The sequence below is a fragment of the Mytilus galloprovincialis genome, chromosome 14, assembly GCF_965363235.1.
Source record: "Mytilus galloprovincialis chromosome 14, xbMytGall1.hap1.1, whole genome shotgun sequence".
Taxonomy (NCBI): domain Eukaryota; kingdom Metazoa; phylum Mollusca; class Bivalvia; order Mytilida; family Mytilidae; genus Mytilus; species Mytilus galloprovincialis.
Window position 1 is genome coordinate 55504854 of NC_134851.1, and position 27330 is coordinate 55532183.

The window sequence follows — 27330 nt, forward strand, 5'->3', positions numbered from 1 at the left end:
ACAGTTGAAAAGCATGTCATGGGTTGACTCACAGTCTATCAGCAACAATAGAGTCACGTGACCGTGAGAATTCAGTAGACAAACCTCATTGTTACTCTCTAAAATACAAATGTCATGATTAAAACTTATTGATCAAAAGAGCCTGGTTTAACTCTTCAAGACTTACACATCAACTCAAAGTCCTTATTCTTCATTTTCACTTCAAATTTTGAAGTTTGTGTGTGAAAATTGTGAAGTCTTTGCTTGTACAGATACCGGTTACACTGTAGACCGGCCGGGCCTCTGAACTCGTCTGGGTTTCGAAATACGTACGCTTTCGGGGTCAGGGAGAGTGAACTTTAGAACATAGACGACACTTGTTGAATTATTTTATTATATTTTATCTAAATTATGGAGCTTGATATATCAATCTAACCAGGTACTCACACACAAGTGAATTTGACTATTTATCTCTTTTATAATTGTAACTGCATTGTTAACTAGTTACAGGTGTTTTAGATAGGAAAAAATAAAGCATTTAAATTATATGAATCGTTGTTTATTAGAGAAGCTTAGAGAAATGCAAAGGAGAACAAGTCAACACTTTCCCGTTACATCATGCGCAAGTGGTTGATTTTGCTAGTCAAAAATTAAAAGCTCAGCAAATGAACGAAAAGAGTTTCCTGTACAAATAACGTGAAGAAATTGAATACTTTCCTTCTTAAAGGGTAAATCACATTTGGGTTATTGTAGTAGCGGAGTGACAGATCAAGAAAAAGGTAGTGGTTACAACATTTCGAAATGTAGAATACATTGATAATTTCATGATTTTCCTAATTAAAATGTTTTAAACTTCCTTTTGTAAAGTTTTGAAGCCATTCCAAGTCAATATTTTTTATAAATTAACTTTAATAAGGATTTTTAACTTTGCAGTATAGTTCAATAAAGATATGGACCTCCTTGTTTTTCTGATGCTCATTGAATGATAGTAGTAATGTTTCTAAACTTCCTGTCGACAAACTGCGAAAATTTCTTGCAATAACTGAATGCATACTTGCTTTAAACATAAATCTGTTAACCGCATTTCATCTTGCTTTGGCATTACAGTAACACCATGAATTTTGCTCTAATTATTCTATTGAAAAACCAATCTCTCATGGTTTGTGTGCATCCTTTTTTAACGTGCGTAGATATCGGACTAGTTTACCAAATTTGGAAATAGGTAAAATCCAAGACATGTCCTATGTACCTAATGGAATTGCTATATTTAGAAAAGGTGGTCGTATTATACAGGAGAGAGCAGAAAATATTGACTTGAATGCTAAAACAATCGTTGGTAAAAATACATTTTACTCCATGGCTAGAGTTGTATTTCAGTATCAAAACGAATCATCAAAGGCTCGCATGAGTTCCATAAAGAGCTCATAACGTCACGTCTTACTGTTAATGGCGACGTCGTCTATTGATGTTGTTGTATTTCATTGTTTATTTTTCTACAAAAAGGCAAAAGGTCTTGCGTGCGATAAATTTGATATACGGTTCACTACTGACCCCGTACGAATCTATAGAGAGTGAGTAACCCTGCGTAGGGGGTCAGTAGCAAACCATATAACTTATAGTATTTCTACTACTCAATAAATGTTCATAATTCTCTTCTCAAATCTCTTGAAAGTGGCAACTAGAGGGTTACATATTTTGTGGAAGGCTGCTTTAATGAGTCTTAAACCAATGTCTTATACAGTCCAATGTCAAAGTCTCCTCTCAATACTTTCGATGATACGATCAAGACCTCAAAACTCAAGTGTAAATCAGGTGACTTTGTTTAAACATTTATAAACCCTCATGAGTCTGTAGTCAGGATATTGAGATATCCATACCTTCAGCTCAGTTCCACGATGGTGGTACCATGTGGAAATGTTACCATGACATGTGGAAATATGATAAAATTTATCTCCTTGAAGAGGAAATTCACTCTTCTTTCAATCTTCCAAGTTATGATCATATTTATCAAAAAAGCTTATAACTTGATACGCCAGGCGCGTGTTTCGTCTACACATAAGATTCATAAGTGACGCTCGGATCAAAATAGGTAGAGAGCCAATCAAGTACATGTATAAAGTTGAAGAGCACTGATGACCAAAATTCCAAAAAAGTTATGCCAATTCCAATAAGTTTTCAAACGAGAGATTAGGGATCGCCGTTAACATTGGAAGTGCATTTGTCGCCCTTACTGGATGATCAGAAGGAAAAGTTGAGGTATCATTATGATGATATTAACAAGCTAAGGGTGGAGATTGCCGCCACAAAGGATGCCAGTCTTGTGAAAATTCCCCCAAGTGAAAACACGTTTTTACGGCAAATCCCACGTGCAATACTTGAAACGCAAGTTTGGAAAAACTCTCATATTGCTAAACCAGTGATCATACTTTCCAACCCTGGTTGGTAAGAGGGTAAAAACGGTTTGCTCTCGGTTTTCTTTGAGGGACCAATGTCAGTAGATTTCCTTTAAGACCTTGTTTGTACGTATACGGGCAAGGGCAACCAGCTTGCAATAACAACTGTTTATGCAATTGCAACCAACAGAAATCCGCGTATACCAATATTTGTTCATGTGAAGGGTCTGATGGTTGTAAAAACTATTTAACTCACCGAGCAATATCGGAAGAAAACGACGATGAAAACGATGACTGCTGTCAGGTTTTGAAGGTTGTCATGCCCTTTGTTTGTTAAAACACCCCATACCACCACTCTTTCTAAGAGATGCATGTGTGCTTTTGTAAGGCAAAGACACATAAAAGCTAAAATGTTCATAGAGCTAGAATATACGATGAAGCTTTTGTCCATCATTAAACTCATTTGATTTAATTGCCATGTGAAGTATTTGTGACTGGCAATAAATATACATCAAAGAAAAATCAAATTGACCTCGATTCTTTTTATAAATGCCGTAAAATTCAGAAATATATCTTTAGAAGTTCATGCGATGTAAAAATAAAAATAATGAATTGATGAGATGGTTGAAGCTGTTAATTTTCTCTTGATAATATTTATGTACGTTTCGGCAACAAAGTTGATGGACAGGTTGTAGGTTTCCTATGGGACAGTAATTGTGCCCCTTTAATAGCAGACTCGTTTTTGTACTGTAACGAATCACTGTGACAGTTTATGACACAACTCAGTAAAGACTGAAAAATTGCATTTAATTGATTAATTCAACAGCACTTACCATTATTTTGATGATATTTTTTCGTTAAATAATCAAGAGTTTTCTCAATATACTGCTGAAATTACCCAAGGAACTTACTTTAAATAAATCAAATTTATACGGTAATAACTGTCCTTTCCTGGATTAAGATATATCGGTTTTAAACGGGAAACTCCACACTTAAATTTACGACAAAAGGGACGATTTTTCGTTCCCTATTGTCAATTTTCCATTTTAGATGGTGATGTTCCTTTAGCACCATCTTACGGTGTTTATATTTCACAGCTCGTTTACTATGTCCATGTCTGTTGTGACGTTTTATGATTTTAACGAACGCAATCTATGTATTACTGGTAAATTATTTAATCAGGGATATCTTTACCATAAATATCTTTAAACCTTTACTAAATTTCCCATAGATATACAAATTTGGTTTTGAAGTTTGGTTGTACCTTGGTTGTAGAAAACTTATTTGAAACGGAGAAGCACATCCTCATTTTTACGGAAATGTTGTTAACCGTGTCCGGAAATTTAGAAATGATCCTTGTAAACTTATCGTTCCTTTAAACAAACTTATTCTTAAAGGTTTCTAAATCAATACTGTAATAAGATCATTGAATATTGTTTTATTGGTATACATATTGATTTTGATATTAGTAAATTAAAAGCAAACTAAATATTACTAATATGTTATATACATATTCATGGATCTACAATCTGTCGATACCTGTAACTTGGCATTGCACAAGGTCATGTTTTTCTCTAACTGTTTATGACGTCTTTACACTAAATCCATTGGATGTTGGATGTGTACCGATTGAAGTTTAATCTTAGATGCATGATTTTTGCTATTAGTTTTTAGTGGCTTTGAAATAGCTGTCAGATAACTGCGAGTACTCTCAGATTTGTCCCAGTGTCTTTTTGTTGTCGGGATGTACAAGAACCCGGCCACGTCCAATTATATTTTTGTCCATCTGATGAGTTCAGCCTTTTTCAACTGATTTTTATAGTTCGTTCTTATGTTGTACTGTTATACCACTGTCCCAGGTAAGGGGGAGGGTTGGGACCCCGCTAACATGTTTAACCCCAACACATTATTTATGCATGTTTTAAAGACTATTTATAACCTCTTGTGAAATAAGTTGACAATAGTGAAAAACTCAATCACTAACCTTTTACCTTATTTTAAAAAAAAATTGCACCTTATTTCAATACACCTTATCGCTATTTGTCCGCCATTACTGAATATCACACAGGTTCCCGTAAAAGTATGACGTCATAAAACAAAATAGCTGACGCCATAATGAAAAAGTGATTGTTGTATGCTTCAAAAGTTCAAGCGGCAGGGTCAGCCGGGAAGAGCGATAAGGTGTATTCTTTCGACTAGGCAATAAATTAATGAAGAAACATTTCTCTTTCCAAAATTTTTTATTTAGCCTGAAGGTCGGGTGGTCCATTAAAGTTGAAAAATGGTTGGCTTGATTACTCCACTAAAGAGTTAACTTGTCATTGTGGGGCCCTTTGTAGCTTGCTGTTCGGTGTGAGCCAAAACGCACTTAAACCTATAATAGTTTACTCTTATATCTAAATATTTAAATTTAGATTTTCCTTTCAAAATTTTTTCGAACACACATGTCTATGTTTCCCCTTGGGAACTGAGACTTGAATGACATACTTATTTTGAGGTAAATGCAATAGTACGCAATTCTTAGTTTATGTTTATGTTCCGGACCATATGAGTATTTGGACCATACGTGTATGGTCATGACTGTACACGTATACTCATATGGACCGACCATAAGCGTATGGTCGGACCATACGAGTATAATACTCGTTTGGTTATTAACGGGCCGGACCATATGAGTATTTGGACCATACAGGTATAATAATTTTTTTCAAATTACATAATAAACGTTTCAATAAACGGGCTCGTCTAGATATTCCACATGATATAGTCAGTATCCAAAACGAAAATACCTATTATTTTTTATATATTATATATCATTGGCATCGGAAAAATGAGTACTATTGAAATATCGATGTCGTCAACAAGAAATGTGGTAACAATTTTGAATAAAATGAGGTCAAAGATCAAATTATGTTCTTATTTTTTTCTTCCATACTTTCAAAATTTGAAGAAATATACAACTATTAAGGTTAAATTCTAGATACAGACATTTTCTGATATCAATTTTAAATGAACTATCTCGAAAATGTTTATTATCTATTTATTCTTGAAATTGGCGTTTTTTTTCAAATATTTGTTCACAGAACAGTTACAATTGTATAAGAGGTCCGTATGATTGTTCTTCCACTCTTTCACATTTCCCTAAACTCCGTGTCAAAGTTTAAGGCATTGGGTATATCCTTCTCTTGAGTGCTGAACAAGTTACGGTAGCCATGAACAGTGTTGGTATAAATAACTTTGACAATTTCGGAATTAACAAATGTTCTGACTATATAAGGCTCACATTAATTAATATCTTATGGGATTTGTCAAAGTTTTCCAGTCAGGAATACTTCTCCGCTCTATAATCTAATACACTTTGATGGAAGCTGTAGTCTCTGTGCAACGTTCCCTTTCGGCAGACTTTATAGAGTTGTTCGTGTCGTAGTGTCGAAAACATGTGCTGCTATGTGCGCTATAGAAATTCATTGGGACATAGAACCAATGCCATACCATCTCTTATGTAAGTTGCGAGTGATGAGTGACCTTCGTGCGGTAAGGTTGGTTACAAAAATATAATGTTACATTTGAGATGACGATCTCAAGGAAGAGACAAATTTCCATCTCGTTCTACTCTAACTTTTGACAGCTGAATGTCTTCTGCTTCCAGGAAAATATCCCAGTATCTGAATGTAAGTAATAAATCACATGCCAATTGCGTATATGTATCTATAAGGCAGCAACCATTTGATTTTCTGGGGGGGGGGGGGGGGGGGGGGGGGGTATGTTTTTTTTCTGGACACATTTTTTTACCGACAACTCGAAAACAATTTTTTTCTTTCAACTTTAGCATTACATACAGTGGCAGCTGAGGGTGAAACAAAAATATTTTTTTTCTCAGAATCAAAAACAAATTATTTTTTTCTCCAAAAACTGGAAACAAACGGTTTTTTTTCAAAAAAAAAACATTGCCCCTCCCCCACCCCCCGAAAATCAAATGGTTCCTGTCTAAGAGGCTGAATATGAGCTTCGAATAGCTCCGTCATATAAGCGTTATGAATTTAGTCTGGCTTGAATTGCTGAAATAGTGCTCCTGAGACAAATGAATTCGATATTATTGGTTAATTAAGAATTTTTAATGACAGGTGGAAGATAGGTCGTTCAGCACATACCATATAAGAAGAAGAGTTTAAAAGTAAACTGTAAAAGAGTGTTAATTACCCCGACCATACGCGTACGGTCGGACCATACGCGTATGGTCCAAATACTCATAAGGTCCAAATACTCATATGGTCCAAATACTCATATGGTCCGGAACATATACATAATGTTTTGTAAACGGAATCTGGTTTTTTTCTCGTTTCTTTTACTATTAGCTTTTTTTCCCCCACATGTTATAAATGTTGCATTTAGTTTGATTGGCTTTTAGTATCCTTTCATACTTTTCACTTAAATTTAGATTATCCTAAAATTCGATAAAAAAAAAAAACTGGGCATGCCAACGCCTTTTTAGGTCAACACATACATCCAAAGACAATATACCGATACTTATTCGTTACCTACAAGATGACGCTAAATATATATATAGAATGTAGACTTGTTTATATTTTTTCGTTTGGGCATTATCATATTTTTCCTCCGGTTTATATGATCCGTTCATCCTATATTGATTCTTTAAATTCAAGAGTCTATCTTAAATGAGGATAAATTATATTGCCTTCCAAATGTCGTTTAATTCGATCCCTAACATCAATGAAGAAACATTTATTATGGAAATCCGGATTTGGTGTACAAAAATAAACTATTGACACCTTATGTTTGTGGGAAAAACTTTGACCCGGACATATCAGCGACGTCATAATGTTTGAACCGACGTTGATAACTTTGACCCGAACTTATCAAGTCATCTTTTGTGTGCTGGTGAAACAAAGAAAACACTTCTATAACATGCAAATATAGCCCGATAAATCGATTATCAGATTATCTGCATATCGATATTATAAAATATCAGCTGCTTGACATTATTTGAAGGCTTTTTTTTGCTACGCTCACTCGACAAAAAGCTTCATATTATTAGTTCGCAGCTGATATTTTACAATATCAACATGCGGATAACCTGATAATTGGTACATGTTAAGATCCATTTTGTTACATCGTGTGATCAGTTTAATTTGGCAATCGCCAAGGCAGTCAGCAGGGTTAAAGAATATCAGTTTTCGACCTGTTAGTCAAATGCATTTTGTTTAAATAATTTTACTTTTTCATTTTTTCCGACGTAGTCGGTATAGTTTCGGTTTGTGTCATTTGAAAACAAGGACGCTTTACTATGGAAACAGAATACGCATGCTCGAAAATCCTTTCTGTGATTGGACAAAATGATGTCATGGTGGGTGATTTGGATGCGTTAATTATAGTCTTGATGGAAAGCAAGTGAAAAACTATAAATATTTGAACTAGATCTTACAGTAGGGGCAATAAGAGCCAAAATCGGCCCAAGCCTAGAACAAATTCATTTTTTCTGAAAATCATGCCTTAACAATCCACTTTATAGAACAGAAAAGATTTTGTCCATATCTCAAGCCGTTTTTGCGTAAAAAACATTTAAAACTGATGACAAATAAGTAAAAAAATCGTCTTTTTTCATGGAATATTTTTATTTGTAGCTGTTTTGAAATTTTATAGTAGCATGTCCTGGTTTAACATTCAATTGATAAGGGAAATGTTATTTTTCAACTCATACATTGTACAAATGCTATTTCATAAAATTTGTTTATAATTCATTATTATTACAATACCATAGTTACCGTTGCTATGGCAACAGAAACATACCTAAAATAGTCAAATCCTAGATAAGCGTTTTCAGCTAGCTTGGATGTTAAATTGTTGGACAATATAATTTTCTTAAACTTCTTTTAAGACCTCTGGATAATTTTTTTTTCAGGAATATTTCAGAAACTTTTTGACTCAAATCAAAATGTCAGTAATAGGTCCTATTTCCATTGGAAAAACACGAATTGTCCTATAAAATTCTATATAACCATTTCAAAATGATTATTCTCTCTAAATATTTTACACTTGATACACTTGAAGACACTTAATTTTTGCAAAGGAAAATTTTTTGAATTTAAAGTTTTAGATATTGACATTGTTTTTTAATGATTCTTTCTAAAATACTCTTAAACCAAGATTATTTTTCTAAGTTGCCTAGAAGATCTGCTCAGAAAACGAATCAGATCTACCTGGAACAAAATATACTTGTTCGAAAAAAAAATGAATCTGTTTTTTAATCAATTGATTTGTAATTGGGTCGTTATCTATCTCAATTTTCTCTTAGAACTTTTATAGAATCCTATTAAATGTGGACATCTGCACTGAAAATAGAATTAACAATAGGTATATGCATTTAGTATTTGTTTCAAAGAATCTAGTAAAATGTTTATTAATTCTGCATTATGTGACAAATTATTCTTTATTTTCTGCAGTCCCCAATTTTCCACGAGTAAGGAATGGATATACTCTTAATACTAAAGTCACAAGCTATAAAGAACATACACTGTCATTATGCTTTATCATGAACATAAGTTTTAATCAGTTATATGTACTTATTTGTCATATCTTACAATTAATTGCAAATACATGTAGTCATATGAAAAACATGTATATGGAGAACTATGTTAAACTAGTAACTCAACATATCAGAAAACATGAAGTTATTGTCTGAGAGATTCGAAAAAACACACAAACTACAACTTGATACATTTGGCCACTGCATGACAAAAGATGAAGACATTGTGACATGAATATTAGTTTTTGAGAGAAAAAAAATGTTTAAGAAAATATATTTTTGACAAACGGACGGTCATAGGAACGGATTAGGTGATTAAAATATATAAGATTTCAGTCATTTCAACCCGTGCATTAATTGAACTGCCTTTCTGTAAGGTTTAAAGAACATGGATTGGTTTTTTTTCATATACAGTATACATAAAACCATAGAGTACACTTGTACACCAGACACATTTCCTGATAACAGATTTAACTTTGTAGAAGTACAATTTTATATCAAAAGGAATCGAGAAAACTAACAACTATTATTTCAAATCGGAGGATGCAGTTAGTTCAACATTTATAGGCATATCAATGTGAAAAAATATCATACATTGTAAAGTATATGATTAAAAAAGGAATGGAACGTTTTGTCATTTCTTCCAAATCAAAAATTATGAATTTTCATGTCATTCACTCTTCATCATTTGCTTCCTCGTTGTCACTTTCGTCAACGGTAACTGGATCTGGTAGGTTACGAGCGTCCAGCAGATATTTGCTCCAATCTCGACAGTTTTCAAAAAATTTATCCGTATACTTTCCAATACCAAGATACCAAATTAAGGCTGTAACATGAGAGCAGGTTCCTACAACACGACTTCCGGCTTTGAATTGGCAATACCAACCCACGACACTAATGTCATAATATTTAACCCATACACGATAGCATTTTGATGATATATGTCTTGACTGAATTTTAGCACACAAAAGATTCTCTTCATGGTCACATGTAAAAACTTCATAATTACCATCGTCATCTAGGTGTTCTCTGGTATAACTTGGAGCAAGTTTAAGTTGGTAGACTCCAACAGTAATATTTCTTATATCTTCTTCTGATAATCGGGGAAAAGAAGGGGCGGATGAAGCATCAATCTTTTGCCATTTACAAGAACGTTTGTCAAGGCCTTCCTCTATTATTTTCTCATGAAGTAAGTTTTTTTGCTTTGAAAGATAAAGCATTTTAGACGCCAATTGTTCATCTTGCTCTGAGTCCCCTGTATTAAGTTTTGGCCAATATTTGTTCATGATTGCACAGGCAATGTTAACATAATCAGACACAAATGGAATTTGGCTATTTGGTAGAACTCTATCAAGATATTTCCACGATTTAATGCGGCCATTAACGGACTCTACCACCCAACGGATTTTCGTAACAAGTCTTGTTACGTTGCTGTCTTCAACTGGAAGTTGAGACTCCCCTTTTTTTATTAAAAGCTGGCATTTTTGTTTGAATACCCATTTCTTGCAGTAAGTCAAGTGCATCTCTAAAACCACGGTCAACAATCATAATATCATCCTCTGCCACCCATTCCTTAAATTCTTCAATGTCATGTTGGATGATGTGCTTCATTATTTGTGCATCGTTGTTTTTTCCGTCGCTATAGTAAGGCCCAATTACACTTATAATGTAACCAGAAGTTGTTACAAAGACCATTGGTTTGACCAGTATTCGATGTTTGTGCATGCTATAACATTTACGTTGGAACTTGAATTGTGAACTTTTCTGGATATAGATATAAGTGCCATCTGCTTCTATAATTGCTGGATACATTCCTTTTCCGAACAGTGATTGCGCTAGAGGTCGAGTATGCGATGTTATAACCTCTTCCCTACTTATATGATTAAATCCTAGATTAGATGGAACAAAATTTTCAGACAAGTATTTTCTAGCTGATGCAATAGCACGTCTTACAGAATCTTTACCAAGATTAAAAAGTGTTGATAGAAGTTTATTTGATAAACCGGACTTCAATTTGGTTAGAAATATTCCAATACAAGTCCGGACACTACGAGTCCGAGAATCCCGTAAATTACCCTTTTGGACAATTGAACATAGATCATTAAAGTTATCCTTAGAAAGGCCTGTAAGATTTAAAATGTCTGAGCTTGTAAGGGCATTTTCTGTGTCAAAGCCAATTCGCCGCTTGCTTCCTCTCAAGGCCATATCTCGGATTTGCGTAATAAGGTCCATTAAATCAGTACGGTTAAAAATGGACGAGGACTGCGAATGCGAAGTTCTGTCAAGTGCATCAGGTAAAGATATTTCATTGCACAAGTGTCCAGGACAACATCTGGCACCAACTGTGAGTATAATGAGTTTATCCAAAAAAATATTAAATCTAGCGTTTGTTGGGACAACTACTATCTTTGGGCCCCGGCGTTTACACACAACACACTGCGAGTGGCCACCTCCAGCTGATGGTATAGGCAGTGCGATACTTGGTGGAGATTTACATGGATGACATCTGGCATACTTTGCTGGAGGGACGTACTCCGTGTCATCATTAATTGATTCAGATATTGTAGTTTGTATTGGGCATCTTACATTTGTGTCAATTTCTCGAGAGCATCGTATTCTGCATTTATTACATATAACACTGTTAGCGTGATTAATTTTGTCATGTTCAATGAAAAACTTCTGTTGTAAACATTTACGTAGAGATTTATTGTTGGGTCCAATAAGTTTCCGCCTGTCTCTGGTTTTTGGTCTTTTTGAACACAAAATGCAAGTATAGTTTCTGAGCGTTGACATTCTCTGAAAATTATAAATAGAAATTGTTAATGAACACTTAGCACGAGGTAAATCAGAATAAAATAAAGGATATCCAAAGTGTGATTTAAAATTGAGAATATCAAAGTACGTACGTTTCTTGGTGTGTTTATTTGTCTGCGCACCATGTGTGTTTTCTTTTTTGTTAATTTACATGTCATTGCCTTCACGAAATATCAGTTTTGAAATATTCTGTATTCAACCCTGATTGCCCATACTTAATTATCGTTTTACGCTTACAGCTGATTTCCTAATGCCTGTAGAATAATACTTTGGATGGCTACAAACATTTTATCAAGCTTTGTAATAACAATTGGCCTCTTCAAACAACATATACTCCGACATAGTGAAACATATATATTATATTTACATTTGATTGGAGGCTATCCCAATTACAATTTTATACAATATACAAAGAAAACAAAAAAGCTTACCGAAGTCTTGCTCTACATGTATTTGGAAATTAGCTGTAAACGGAACCTACTGACAAAAGTGTTCATGTCAGTATCAAAATCACGGATAGTTAATAATAAATAAATACTCTTCACTCTTCACATATTAGATATACAGCATAAAAACATGGATACAAAGACATAACGAATAAACATTTATAGGACAGCAACCCCCACCCATATAACAAAACACAAACAAAAAGCCGTACATTGACCTATAATGGTTTACTTTTTAAATTGTTATTTAGATGAAGAGTTGTCTCTTTGGCACTCACGTCAAATCTTTCTTTCTATATCTAAACAGAGGGAAACATATAATATTCAACAAAATAATTCTACTCAATATTAAAAACTCATAAGTCTTCTCGAAATGAAAATAATGCATGCTCTCATCAAAATACGTTTACCATACTTACAAGAAGTTAAAACATGCAGTGTTAATCTTATACTCACCTTAAGATCATGAGTTCCTATCAGGAACCGAAGTATCCATGTTACCCATCACACATTTGCATTGTTTAACCAGCTAAAAATCTGTTGAAAAAAAAAATCAAGATTATCAAAATAATGTATATTTATTTTGAACTGAATATGATAGGCTATTAAGTGAACATTTTATGGTTAGAATGTTTATCAAAATTACCATGAAAATATAGATAACCATTCTTTCAATTTAAAAAAAAAATAAAATATATACTTCTATAGCCGCACATTATAAACTGTCAAAAGTAGTATTTTTGTTTCTGTGCCTGATAATATGATGTTATCAATTACTCATCATTAAAACATAGGTTATTTAAACTCTTTATTCGAGCACAAAATGCTTTGAGAAATGAATCACTTAAAAATAAGGAACTATACCTCATTATGGCACCATTAAGTATGTAAGTGACAACTGTTACGTAGTACATACAGGTGAAGTAAAAATGTCTATTCAAAATCACATGTATATTGATACACAGGCAAAATTTACTCACATGAATTTCACATGAATCTCACATGAAATTCACATGAAAAATTTCACGTGAGATTCACCTCAATCGAGCTTATACATGAAACTCACGTGAAAATGTGCATGTGAATTTCACGTGAATTGAGATTCACATGAATCTGATGTGAAATTTTTCACATGAATTTCACGTGAAATTTACAACAATTTTTTTTAATATTTTTCATGATTTTGATTAAATTTAAAAATTTAGATGTTATTTGAAATACTCTATTTTAAAAATTCATGTGAATTTCACATGAAAAAATATACGTGATTTTCATGTGAAATTCACATGAGTTTCACATGAGATTCACATGAAACTCACAAAAACGGATTTCACGTGAGTTTCACGTATAAGCTCGTTTGAGGTGAAATTCATGTGAATTTCACGTGAGATTCACATGAATTAAATTTCACGTGAAATTGATGTGAGTGAAATTTGCCTGTCTACGTTATGACAATATTAAAAAAGTATTTATGCCAAAAAAAATATAAAAAAAATCGAGAATCGATCTCTGTATTCTCTCCTTATCTAACTAACGACCTTATCCTCACGGCCATGGCTGCAATTAAATGTAACTTGGTAAATAACGGGTACTTAAATTCAACAGTACGTTAGAAAGGTGTCTTTAGCATACGACACCTAAAATTTCAAATTGTAGGATAAATTGTTATCTTTTCATTGTTTATTTTAAATGTTTGTATTCATAGTATAATATTGTAAAAAAGTAACACTCAAAAATTCCTTGAACAAGTAGTTTTCAAACTCCGTAAATGATTTCTTTTCTTTTTCATCGCCGGCGGCAATATTTATATTACGAACTGTTAAAAATTATTGCCGTGAAAGCACATTTCTTGTGAACATACCGATTTATTTATTTTCTTACGGATTCATGCAAGTATTAAGTTTTTCAAGTTAAAATCGTGAAAATACTTTCAGTTTCATGTGCAGTGAGAAGATATGACCTAATGTATTCTAATATACTGTACGGACCCCGCATATTTCTGTTTAGATAAATCGATAAGTAAATTAATCAACATACCCTTTTGAATTTCAATCGAAATTGATAATCCTTTGTACAGCTATTCTCAAAAGTTAAGCGAAATAGATCGGGTCTAAATTACTGCTGGTAACTATCTAGAGACGCTTTCCTTTTGTACCGGGTTGTCCTAAAAGATGTCTTGTATACTCTGAACCGGCTTTTTCAATTTCCGCAACTATTTTTCTATGATCATGTTTATATATAAAGTGATCAGACAATCTTAATATTCAACATGTCACAAATCAAATAAGTTACTGTAGAATTAAGTTTTTTAATGATATTTTTTTGTTTCATTTATTTTATTTTTTAATTTTTCACCGCACATCGTTTGATAACTAACTTATGCCTCTCTATTCGATCCACAGTCATGTCAACAATAAAATTAAACCATGAAAAAGACTAAGAAGACTAAAAGAAGTGTTAAAGCAATCAACATTGAGATGCATAACATTAATTTGCATCACGTGGAAGTTGAGTTGTATTTGCGAGTAAACTGGTAATCTGAAAAGGGTTTAACGTCAGATGTTCAATGCCTCCCGTGAAGAAACGATTCCGCTTTTGACAAAAAATTCATACCCTCCGCAAGCATGTGTCAAAAAAATATTTTGCTACTATCTTGTTTGTTTATAGTTCCGTTTATCGTTTAAAGGAAATTTTGGTACATGCCTGTGGAGGGTACGAATTATCGTAAAACGTACTGAAAATCTTTGTTTTTTAAGCAATAATTACAAATCATGGCGTTTTCGAGGTTCTATTGTGACGTCACGGAACGCGATTTTTGCCGAAAATAACATGTTTTTTGAAAACACACTTTATAATGATTATTTTAGTTGGTAATATATAACTGTAAAGGAACTTTGTTTTTTTTGTGAAAATTGGGGCCGATTTTGGCCCTTATTGCCCAAAATTATTGTAACTCCAATAGCTCTTTGCATCCATGACAACTGTTTATTCGGGACAATTATATAATTTTTAATGTAAACTTTTGTTGTACGAATATATATGACTTTTATAACGCACCTATGCATGTGAGATATCCGCGGGGTTTTGGTGAATATACTCAAATTTAAATACGTAGGATATCTTTTTTAAAGATACACATGTAGTTCTTGTTTATTCTTTTGGAATGTTGTTTGTGCTGTATTAAGACTACAATGCGCTTGTTATTATGTGCATTCGGAAGTGCCTGAATTATTATCTTCTGTAGCACCAGGGGTCGCGTGCAATCCGATCACTGATGTTCAATTTTAAGATCATGGCTGAAAACGGCGTTATCAATATTAGTTTTGTGATAAATTTTGCAGTTTTTTAATTTTTGCAATGGAATACGATAGAATGAACTTGGAAGAATGATACATTACTCGCTATATACAGCTGTATAAATGTTGGAAAAGATTTTCAAAGCAAGAGTAGTTGGGAAAGTCCTTTACAATGGCATGTCTAATTAAATTTAATTATACAATTTAATTATGACAGCTACAGACAACCTGTTTCAGCTAGACAAAATCCTTTATGTAAACTTAAAATGCACGAATCAAACACGGCCCGAGTTTGTTGTACATGTTTTTTTCTTTCTTCTTAAAATGAAGATATATATATTTTTTTTCTAATTTTTCATTATCCACATTGCACTACATAGGAGTATAAAGAAAACAACAATTTTAATTACCAGTAACAAGATTCAATGGAACTTAACAATAACATAAATAAAGATTACAAACAAAACAAAGCCAGAAATTAGAAGTGCTTTTGCTAATTAATATTCATAATACGTAAATGAGAATTGTACAACGTGATAATAGTTTGAACTGGACAAGCTTTTGTGGATAGTTGTCTCATTGGCATTCATACCACATTCAGCGACTACGCATATAAGGTTTGGACTTGCTTATTCTTTGGACATTCAAGTTTCAAATTTCTACCCGACAACTAGTCCGAGATTACTCTGACGTCCAACGGCTGTTTTGCCAGACAGAGTCAAAATGCCGAAATTGATGGGTCTCTGTGAAAACTGTTGAAATATGAAAAAATAAAGGTTGGGAGATAGGTGCAACTTGCATAAATGAAGAGATAAATGAAAAATGAACAGATTGATGCCCGATTTATATAATTCCAAGGCCGTCAGTCGGCACCAGAAGCGACGAAGCAGCGCATCTATTTTGGGTGGGCAAATATCCACTTTTGGATATGGGACGAGTTCTGACGTTCCACGGCCCCAGCTTGTCTGGCAAAACAGCCGTTGGACGTCAAAGTAATGGCGGACTACCCGGCAAACTGTTTTTTTCTAATGACCTTGTTAGCCAATTTTTAACACGAAGTTTGCTTTGATGTTTCAGCCATTTCAGCCAGTATTTTACAGTCCAATGTTAAAAGCCCCTCGCTTCGATTTTTAAAATAGCTCAGGAACCTTGATTTTTTGCAACAACAGTCATTATGTTTCGTTCAAATGGTGTATATTGTTGTGTATATTTTTTGCCCCGGCAACCTATCTATCACTTAGATTAAAATTTAAACAGACATTTTTTTTCAAAATTCCATATCATTTCAATATAAATTCCGTGACCCGTATCCAATTTCTTAAGTATAATATTCAAATAACCAAAGTGGCGTTGATTTCTGTATATGTGCTTCCCCCTGGTGTTGCTGGAGATAATATTACACGCACACACTAATAGTGACATGCGCATTGTAATTGCCGGACAAATAGCAACTGCCATATATATACACTGTGAATTTTGTTCAAAAGAATGAATTTGCAAATAGTATTGGGGTCTCAAGTCTGATTTGTATTTCAAAGAGTTTGATACAACTAGAAGCAGAATTGTCACTGGTGCATTTTGTTTTTCGGTAAAAATGTAGTTGTTCAGGCGATTTTACTTTCTCATGAAATAAACACGAGTCATATTGTAACGTGTAACCGGCAGGGACGTTTAGATGTTTTTATCCTCGGGTTCGTACCAGTTTCCTGGGATTTGTAAAGCAATTCAAAAGTTCTAAAGTCAATAAAAAGTTTACACTATCACTATCAAATATGAAACAAATACTATACTACATAAAACGAACTTCAACACCTATAAACCTAACCCGAACTTTTTGATTTAAAACTGTTTAAAACCCCTTTCTGTCCGATACTGTATGAACCAACTGTTTGAAACTATAGTCTGGAACCTAAATGTATAGAACTGGTTTGAAACCTAAATGTATAAAACTGGTCTGAAACCTAAATGTATGAAACTGGTCAGACGGTTTGGAACAATTGTCTGAAACCTTATGTTTGGAACCTGTCTGGAACCTAAATGTTTGGAACCTGTCTGGAACCTAAATGTTTGGAACCTGTCTGGAACCTAAATGTTTGGAACCTGTCTGGAACCCAAATGTTTGAAGCGGATCAGACGGCTTGGAACTATTGTCTGAATTGAGAATGGAAATGAGGAATGTGTCAAAGAGACAACAACCCGACCATAGAAAAAATAAAAACAACAGCAGAAGGTCACCAACAGGTCTTCAATGCAGCGAGAAATTCCCGCAACCGGAGGCGTCCTTCATCTGGCCCCTAAAAATATACACTTGTTCAGTGATAATGAACGCCATACTAATTTCCAAATTGTACACAAGAAACTAAAATTAAAATGATACAGAATACTAACAAAGGCCAGAGGCTTCTGACTTGGGACAGGCGCAAAAATGCGGCGTGGTTAAACATGTTTGTGAGATCTCAACCCTCCCCCTATACCTCTAAACATTCCGTGCTTTATTCATGTAATTGTGATGATTATCTGTTCATTTATGAATGTTAAATTAATTGTAATGTCGACCATTTATCAAATTTATCCCTAAATACATTGAGATATTTGGAGTTTTTGCTGAAAATGTTACTATTTTGTCTAATTGAAATTGAGTGAATTACGTTACCACTGACTCATGAATATTGTTTCTGTGCATTTGTCGTATAATATAGATAGTATATATGTTAAATGGTTTATATTTTTGAAATTCTATCTTATTACGTTATGAATTTCAGATTTTAATTGTTGATATAAAGTTTGTTTCTTGAATTTTGTTGATTAAATCAAATAAGAATACTATTTGTTTATTCATATACGATACTGTAAAACCAGAATACATTCTAGACACCCACCATTCATTATATATTCATAAAACAAAGAATCAAACTTCATAATATATTGCTACACATATATATATATATATCTTACATTATTTTGTAGGATCCTTTACTATAGATAATTTAGCTGATCTGTAACAATAACATCTTCATGCCTTATATATCATGTACTGTAGTACGCCGCTAGATTAAAACTGACGTGGAAAGGTAACACATGCCCACCGAAACTCTTATTTGAGAGAGCCCAGGTGGTCGTGTGGTCTAGCGGGACGACTGCAGTGCAGGCGATTTGGTGTCACGATATCACAGTAGCATGGTATCGAATCCCGGCGAGGGAAGAACCAAAAATTTGCGAAAGCAAATTTACAGATCTAACATTGTTGGGTTGATGTTTAGACGAGTTGTATATACATTATGTACACAGCCATGTTTCACCATCATTGATGCCGATCCGATGGATACATCTGTTGTAGGGTTGTCACTGACTCAGACGTACTTATGAATACAATTATTTTCTGTGACTGTATCTTACATTAATTTGTAGGATCCTTTACTATAGATAATTTAGCTGATCTGTAACAATAACATCTTCATTCCTTATATATCATGTACTGTAGTACGCCGCTAGATTAAAACTGACGTGGAAAGATAACACATGCCCATCGAAAGCTCTTTTTTTGAGAGAGCCCAGGTGGTCGTGTGGTCTAGCGGGACGACTGCAGTGCAGGCGATTTGGTGTCACGATATCACAGTAGCATGGGTTCGAATCCCGGCGAGGGAAGAACCAAAAATTTGCGAAAGCAAATTTACAGATCTAACATTGTTGGGTTGATGTTTAGACGAGTTGTATATACATTATGTACACAGCCATGTATCACCATCATTGATGGCGATCCGATGGATACATCTGTTGTAGGGTTGTCACTGACTCAGACGTACTTATGAATACAATTATTTTCTGTGACTGTATCTTACAATAATTTGTAGGATCCTTTACTATTATATAATAGATAATTTAGCTGATCTGTAACAATAACATCTTCATTCCTTATATATCATGTACTGTAGTACGCCGCTAGATTAAAACTGACGTGGAAAGGTAACACATGCCCACCGGAAGCTCTTTTTTGAGAGCCCGGGTGGTCGTGTGGTCTAGTGGGACGGCTGCAGTGCAGGCGATTTGGTGTCACGATATCACAGTAGCATGGGTTCGAATCCCGGCGAGGGAAGAACCAAAAATTTGCGAAAGCAAATTTACAGATCCAACATTGTTGGGTTGATGTTTTGACGAGTTGTATAAATATATACATATATATATATATATATATTAAAAGTGCCTAGAAAATCAACCTAACGATGTTAGAGTAGATTTGATTCGTAACTTCCTCCCCGGCGCCGGGGCTGGAACCTGTACTTTATTTCTAACTTCTACGACAACACCGCCTAGCATTGTGCAGAGACCTTATCCCCTTCTCTAACTCTAGCTCATATATATATACTTCATTTATGTCAAACATCGCATTTTAAAAAAACATTTTTAGTATTCGTGTGAATTACGTTACCTGATTGATGCTTTTCCAATGCTGAATAGTTCAGTTAATGCAATGAAATTATGGACAATTTTTTTTTTTAAATGGAAAAAATTTTGTACTGATATTGATTTGAAAAATATTTCTAGAATTCAATTGCGATTATATATTATATATTTAAACGTGAAAAATATGTATTTCAATTTCTAGAAAAACATCAGAAGATAATTTATTATGACGTCGGAAAAACTCTTGAGAAAAAAAATCGAGATACAAAATGTCTTTAAAGATCGATGTTTTTTGACAACTGATATGTGATTGAAGTTTTTAATATCTCGATTTATGATTTTCTCGGATTGTAATATGGTAATTTCTTTACAAAGATTAGAGCAGAGCAAGTAACGTAATTCACAACACGTAATAACGTGGTTCAAATGAATTGCTGAAAAAATATAAAATAAGACTATTTGGTGCTCATAATAAAAAAATAAGAAGTTGAAATATACCACTTTGAAAAAAAATAAGTTATAACTGTGAAAGTGTTAGGATGATTCTCGCCGTTTTGGTAATTGCTATGGTCCCATTTAACTGATTTTGGCTGTTTGATATGAATTCAGTTAAGCTTTCTTTACTTTTAAAGGTACCAGGTGCTAAAAACACAACCATATACAATACCAATAATAAACAACTCACAATTGGAATCAAATTTACAATTAATTAACTTTTATTTAAGAACTGAATGCTTCTTTTTGTAAAATTTGGTTGTTAATGCGTAAATTGAAGTACGTTTTGTATAAAGCGCAGAAACGCTCCATGCTAAACATGAACACGCGGTCAACGCTTTAACAACCCCATACAATTACTTTTAAAAAGTAGCATTCAATACTAACAATTATTGTTTTGTTATAGGATAATGAAAACACGATTTATATCTAGGTTTTTATTTATTTTCCTGTGCACTGTATTGTGGAAGCTTGTTTCATCATACATGATAAATTTCATTTTGAAAAGAAGGTTAATCACGGGTTGTAAGGTCGTCATATCGAGGAGCGTTTAGTACAGTGATTTTGTCATAGTTTGGATAAGTTTGACATGACGGTGTTAGGTCTTTTTGATGAAAATCAATGCAAAAATGTAAACATCAGAATATTTTGTAAGCGAAACTTCTGATCATTAATTCATGCTGGTAGCACCTTTGTATCAAGTTAATATGTTAGTACATCACAAGTTGTATCATATGGTTAATGATTTAACACAGAATAAAGCTTGCGTATGTCAAAATTTAAAACTTGTTCATTGGTTTATCGTGTATAAAAAAAGTTATTTTCTTACAGTCTGTTACATCACATATATCTTCGTGATATAACACTGCGGGCAATTATTCTGAAAAAATACCTACTTTTGCAATCAGTTCAAAATTACTGAAATATCTGTGTCATGGTTTGGTTCATTCGTGTCAGGTTAAGTTCATGTTCGACATGGTTCAGTTATGTAATTATTGTCGTGTATAATGAAGAGTTACTATCAAAATTAACAAAAATCGTTCCATTTGAAACCCAAAAGGACATAAGAACGCACATACAATGTAGTAATATGTTATAAGTAGATGCAATATTATTGCCAATGATATAAGTATCCACCTTAGATGAAATAACGTAGATGATAGCAGCTATTTGTCATCAAGAGGCCTTCAACATTCAACAATGAGCAAAACCATATTTCTTAGCAAGATATAAAAGGCTGTGACAAATTTCAATGCATAGGAATTCCAATTAGAAAACCATCAACCTAATTTCTGTCCCAAAAAAAAAGCAAAATATGATACACAGTTACATACGATATTCACGGCATAACAGACACTTAATTTGAGACAGTTTAAACAAAAAATTGCGGAGTAAAACATGTTTGCGGGCTCCCCACCCTCTTCTTCGCCTTAACCATGCCACACATGTAAAACTCACCAGATCGGATTTAAACAAGAAAATCAAGTAACAGAAACACTAAAAACACAAATAAAGTACAGATATTAAGTGGGACCTAGTTTCAAACTAATAACAAATGATAAAAAGTCTTGATTCTCAGATAGCTTCTTTTAAATTTCAGGGTGGAATTATGCTGCCAATATTGTGAGCATCTTTGGATTATGTCTAGCAATAAATAACGATATGTATTTAACACTGTTGTTTCATTGAATAGCATTATATGAAACAATATTGAGAGGATCCTATTTTTTAATATTTGTTTCTTAATTTTTAAATCTTTTATTGCCGCAGTCATATTATAAACTTGAATCCTAAAGAACTTATTAAACAATACTAAGTTAATTTATTTCAGTAGCCATTCAATGTTTGACCAACCCCGAAAATCTACTGCTAAACTTAAAAGTGCAATCGTGAACCCATATGATTGATTTGCACATGGTGCTCAGGAAAATATAAGTTTTCAACATAGACACCAAACAGGCATTCATAAGCGCTAACTATTGTGAAAGGAAGGGTTTTACACATTTGATTTCAAAAACATACTTACTGAATTCCGAAGTTGCGACTCACCAACAATGTCTAGAACCTAGTGACGCGACAAGTTATCCTATGTCATACCTTACTGATTTACGCTATACTGAGACTCGTTTGATGGTTTCATCTCTGGTTGTCTCTGTCCAATTTATTTACCCATTTTAAAGAAACAGGCAGATACAGAGTTTGGCCTATTTAAATTATCCTATTGTTGAAGAATTCATTTTTGTGTGGTTGGGTTTGCTATCTCATTTATGTATTTCCTGCGTCATCTTATATTTAATATTACCTAGTGAATTGAAAATCAAATAAGCAAAAATAATAAACGGCAAATATAGATAGCATAAAAATATCATTGAATGTTCTAAGAAGTTCAAATAAAGTGTACGTGTGATATATATCAACAAACTTACCATCTGTTTAATCTTCGTCCATCTTATAATGCGTTCTGTCCTATTACAAACGATGATTTCTTGTCTAACCAGATCAAAATTAACAGTTTAACTGTACATGTAGCAGACAATATAACACGTGTTTCTTTGATTTTCAATCCTTTTTTCAATCACATTTATTAATATACCACCTCATACTTAAAACAAGATAGCAGGAGTTTTTTTCACAAAGTATAGAAACTATATTACATAAAAAGTAAAATATTTAAAATAAGTTAATGATATTATACACGATGTATTTATACAATATTACAAAGATTTTTATTGATTCGTAATAATAATTGATAAACTTGAACATTATATCGGCTGAAATCCAAAGTTTGAGTTGTGATCTTTCATATTTTAAATTCGAACTTTGAAAGTACTTTTTATTGTAGTTTCACCTATTATAATTTTAAAACCAATAAGTTTTAAAACTGTTGTCCATGCTACGCGTAACTATTCGGTTTCGTAAATGGTTGAAGACTTATGGTGTCCTCTTAATATCATTTGGTTATTTGGTTAGTTTTGTATTTGGGTTACTTTATCATGGACTTATAACCCTACGTCTCCTTTTATTCAACATAAACTGGTTCAAAATTTAAAATAAAGAAAAAACAACAAATGTATAGTTTTCTAGAAAAGAAAATTACTTTTTGACTGGCTGCCACTTTTGAGTTGAAGTCTTTAGCTATTTCACTAGTGATGCCGCTAATGATATCCCCGTCAGAGTCGAGCATAGACATATGGAGAAAAGATTATATGTGAAACAGAAGCAACGCTTTGTCTTTTTTTGTAAAATTTTATCGAAACTAGTTTAAAAGAGCAGTGAATTTTAAATTTATATTGTAGAAAACTTACGAAAAGTAACATGATATGTTTAATTTACGCTTTTAAGATTACACCCACTAAATTTGGTTAAACAGGATTTTTTCTTCTCAGGCAGTTAATATATAGTGTAACTTCGATCAATATCAGGCGCTATCAATCAAATTTTCAGTATTGAAGTGAAACACATATATATTTATTTCGATCTAAACCATAAAATCTTGACCAAAACCATGACGATTTTCTAGACTCTTAACCGAACCATGTCAATCGCTTAACCGAACCATAGCAATTCCGATATCTTGCTTATTCTGCATTAATTTCGTGAAACAACAATTCCAATATAGATCGCTTGACCTCCAATACAGATTCAAGCATCTTATACGCTTTTTATCTGCTCGTGTGAATATAACTGAGGCAATAGTTTGGGGAAGCAAACTAAATTAACCATGTCAAACTTATCCAAACTATGACAAAATGACTGTACTAAACGCTCCTCGATATGACGACCTTACTTCCCGTGTTAATTGTTTCCAGAATCACACAAGATTGGTGTAATCCAATCATAATGATGTATTAAAATGAAACAAAAATGTCATGTGATTATCGAAAAAGAATTGTTCAAATTACAAGACATTTGCCAAGAATTCCACAACAATATGCGAGCAAAAATGACAAGTAAAAAACAAAAGTAAAGATGTCAAGTATTGTGTTGCAGTTTACGACAATGTTATAATCTTTTTTACTATTTCAATAAAAAAAAAGTGGAAAATGAGTAAGTATTACGACCATAGAATAATTAACACGACATTGAGATGTGTGAATATCGAGCCACATCAAAAGTATATTTAAAAAAATGGATTACATAGTAAATTTTACAGTTTATACAAAAACAAATTCCAAATAAAATCCAACTATTACACATGATGAAAATGGCAAACAACGCCAGTACCTAGAATCTATATTTCAAAAACTTCTTGCATTATTCCTGAAGTTGATATGAAACATTTCAACTTAGAAGGTCTTGGTATCTTCAGATGAATTTGGTTTTTTTAGAAAAAGGACGAGACATAGCCATGGTTCATCAATTTTCTGCTCAGACACTGGATTACAGCTTTAGCCAGTAGATTTCTTATTCTTTAATTCATCAAATGACACCACCACCTCTTCCGTATTTGCTTTAAATTCTAGCTCATTTACAGTCTCTTTTTTCTTCTAAATGACAAAAAGAGTATTTCATTGATGATGAACGCCACGTAGGAATATTTTTAAATTAGCGAGACAGCTTTGATGGCAAAAGTGCAAAAGTGTGGGGGCTATCAATTATTAGATGTGGATGATACTTATAAATGGCAAATTGAAAATGTGTATGCACTTAAAATTTGTAGAATATTTGGGCATCACGAAAAAACTTATTCAATTGACATTTCAACATACAAATGTGGATACGCATGCCTTGCTTGATGTTCTTGTTGATAAAGTCTTATTCAAAAAATAAAATTATTCTATATATTTTCTGTATTTCATTTGCAAGTTGATTGCTTTTGTTGTGTTATTACCAAGTTGTGTACGAAAATAAGGTAAAAGTTACGTTCATGAAGCTTTTAGCGAAAAAAATGTTACCCTATGAAAACACATGCTTAATTCAAATGAATATGATATGTTAAATATGTACTGCAGGAAATAATTGTTTGTTGAAGTACATAATTATTGTTTTTAGGAGACCAAAAATGAGCAGGAAACTTTTTTTATTATTCACGGAAGTTTTTAATTTTCGGAATTTTATAATATTGAATAATTTAATACTACACAAACAAAATGCTGAATTGTAGGGATGTACTTTTTTCATGTTTTCTTGAAGTCTTATTTCTACGTAAGTACTGATCTGAAGCTAATTGATGATTAATATTTATCTTTCATTTTCGATTTACGAGTGATGAGCTCGAGACTAGATAATCGATTTTACGCTAGTTCTAAAGGATATGAAAGAAAAGATGTGATATACTAGTAATTGCAATATTAAATGATTGCTAGGTGTAATTGAAGTAGTGCCTTCGGCTTTTGACTCCGTCGCTAGGGTAAGCATCATAACAAAACATTATCTAAAACAATTACTTTACTTTTTGACGCATTTATTACAAAAGGTAAGAGAAAGAGTAGTTAATTTTCTAAAATCTCTTTTGTTATGAAAATGAAAGCAAGTGTTGTATCCAGATTTGCTGTGAATATCAAGACGTTTTGTATATAATCATAAAAATGATTGACGCGTATTCTCATTAAATTGCTTGAGACGCTGTTATCGGCTGAATTTACTACATCTTAGTTGTGAAGAGTGGACACATGATAACCTCGGACGCATTGGAAGGTTAAAAACCTTGGTAAAGTTTATGTTTATGGGCTTCCAAATGCATGACTGTTTTGCTTTGATTGATTCAGTAAATCTACTGTTTATATTGAAATCATTCAAACCCAAAATGACGTATTATATTTGAAGTAACTACGTTTAATCATATATATATAAAACCACTAATGCATAGCCCGATTGCTTTCTTTGTTAAATTCTGCAATTTCAAGCATTAATGGCTACTATGTTTGACGCTAAAAAAAAGTGGCAGTTAAAACATGTCAAAACTGTACCTTATCCTGACTTGTGCTGAAAAAATCAACATACCTTTAATTGTATATTAGAGCGGACTGGTTCCCGGGTGTTTGATAGTACAAAACAGTAACTTCTGATCTAAACAACAGGCCAAATGTGCCCTCCTTTTAATATTTTAAATGCTTCTGTATTACTACTACAGTAAAACTCTCAACAAGGGTTCTACAGTGATTCCAAGTCACCACGCTATCATTTGATACAAAAACTTCCCAAATATTCCCTCCATTGACAATGATGCAGCTATTCGTAGGAACTATTTTATTTAAAATATGTACTACTTTCTTGTATGTTCTTTCCGACCGGGCCTGAATTAGTGATTTTATACCCTAATTGATGTTGTCATGGGTAAGTATGCCAAGTGATTATTAGCATTGATAATCACCACCTCTAGTTTTCTCATGTAACGATGAGTGATTTTTCGGTCTTTTTAATACTGAATTTAACTTTTAATGGTATTCAAAAGTGTGGAACGGACGTGGTTCTTAGTTTTTAAACAAAGTTAAACAAATGTCTGAAAACACGATATTCATTTCAGTTGGGGTATATTTGTGTGGCCATCACTCAAGCACATACTGCAATACACGTTTCAAAGTTAAGAAAACAGTAAAGATGCCAGCATACGTACTTTTATATATAAATGTTAATTTGAATAACTATGGCACCAATCAAATTTTTGCAATACTCACAATGATGTCTTTATTTAGTTTTCGTCAACTTAACATCATGATATGTACGTTTTCGTATAAAAACCAAATCTGAACAAATAACTTGTATGTTACAATTAAAACAAATAAATCATTGTATGCCAAACAAAATATACGAACAACAGAGGAATAGTTTAATAACGTGTCGTATTCTTTACCAGTTTGTCTAGTCTACAGGACAAAATAATTTGAAAGCCTAAAGACAGTTGTTGTCAACATGAAACAATGAGTATTGTAAAATTTCCGCGAAACATAGCCAAACGCAGACAAAAAAATCTAAAGATATATAAATAGTGAGTTTTAGAGATAAAGATCAAATATTTATTA

General features: G+C 33.1%; 1 pseudogene; it reads right to left on the bottom strand.

Annotated features, from left to right (window-relative positions):
- Positions 1-9590: 9590 nt before the first annotated feature.
- LOC143058114 (uncharacterized) lies at positions 9591-11121 on the bottom strand (annotated as a pseudogene).
- Positions 11122-27330: the final 16209 nt, after the last annotated feature.